General features: G+C 44.2%; 1 non-coding gene across 1 annotated transcript; it reads right to left on the bottom strand.

The window, feature by feature from the left end:
• Window positions 1–762: 762 nt before the first annotated feature.
• On the bottom strand, window positions 763–869 carry LOC122722045. The gene has a single exon (XR_006348896.1). It is a non-coding gene; the product is annotated as a small nucleolar RNA R71 (small nucleolar RNA).
• Window positions 870–1,425: the final 556 nt, after the last annotated feature.

Genomic DNA, 1,425 nt, shown 5'->3' with positions numbered 1-1,425 from the left:
ACTCACCTTGGCCGACAACGGGGGAGAAAAAGCTCGCCCGTGCGGACCTAAGGGACCCTTTTATAGGTGGCTGGCCAGGCCACGTTCGGGGGCCGAATGTGCCTCCGCATGCATGCCATGTTCGGCGGCCGAACTTCATTTTCGGCGGCCGAACCTGGACTTCCCTCACTCATGCTTTCGGGGGCCTGACGTGCCTCCAAAACGCATGCAAGTTCGGCAGCCGAAAGTCAAGTTCGGCGGCCGAACCTGGGTTTTCCTTCAAGCTATATTCATGCAAAAACTCATTTAAAATCATACTTAAAACCATTAAATACATGAAAACATTTCATAAAAAAAAATATGATTTTACCCTTCTAGAGGTCTCCGACATCCGAGATTCCACCGGACGGTAGGAATTCCGATACCGGAGTCTAGCCGGGTATTACTCTAGCAACACCCATGGATGATCAAGCACTATGGTGCATCACTTACCCACCTTTGACAGCCCCTTTTGAGCTCAAAACCGAATTAATTCATCTCCTTCCAAAAGTTAGAGGTCTGAAAAATGAGGATCCACACAAGCACCTCAAAGAATTTCACATTGTGTGCTCAACAATGATGCCTCAAGGTATTTCCGAAGAGCATGTTAAATTAAGAGCTTTTCCCTTTTCTCTTGATGATTTTGCCAAAGATTGGTTCTATTTACCACCCGAATCCATCACTTCATGGGCTGAGATGGTGAGAGCCTTCTTGAGCGAATACTTCCCAACCTCAAAAGCTATTGGCATCAGAAAAGAGATCATTTGCATCAAGCAAAAGGATTATGAAGAGCTATATGAATATTGGGAAAGATTCAATCGATTGTGCACAAATTGCCCTCAACATGACATCTCTGATAAGTCCCTAATTGAATACTTTTATGGAGGTTTATTACCTTTAGAAAGAAGGTTGATTGATGCAGCATGTGGAGGATCAATTGAAGATAAAACACCTCAAGCCATAAGGGACCTAATTTATACAATGGCAGTAGCCTCAAAGCAATATGGAGACCAAGGACAGCTGCCACGGAGAGTAAACGAGGTAAGTACATCTTCCTTAGGTTCCCAAATTTCTGATCTAAGCTCTGCTGTTCGTAGCCTTGTTATAGGACAGGCCCAACAACTTCAACAATCAAGGCCATGTGGGATATGTGCCATGGTAGGACATCCAACTGACATGTGTTCTTCTCTTCAAGAGGAAGAGCACCAAGTCAATACATTTGGGGGATTTAATCCATACTCTAACACCTACAACCCAGATTGGATAGAGCACTCGAATTTCAGTTATGCTAGGGCAAATCAATATCCAAGCTATCAACAAAGAAATCCAGCCCAAGCAACACCTCAAGAATCTAATGCGCCACTTGAAGAGATCGTGAAGTCTTTAGCGAACACGGTACAAAATCTT

Source organism: Manihot esculenta, chromosome 15 (genome assembly GCF_001659605.2).
Source record: "Manihot esculenta cultivar AM560-2 chromosome 15, M.esculenta_v8, whole genome shotgun sequence".
Taxonomy (NCBI): Eukaryota; Viridiplantae; Streptophyta; class Magnoliopsida; order Malpighiales; family Euphorbiaceae; genus Manihot; species Manihot esculenta.
Note: the sequence above shows the minus strand (reverse complement) of the source record. Positions and strands in the feature narration are given on the sequence as shown.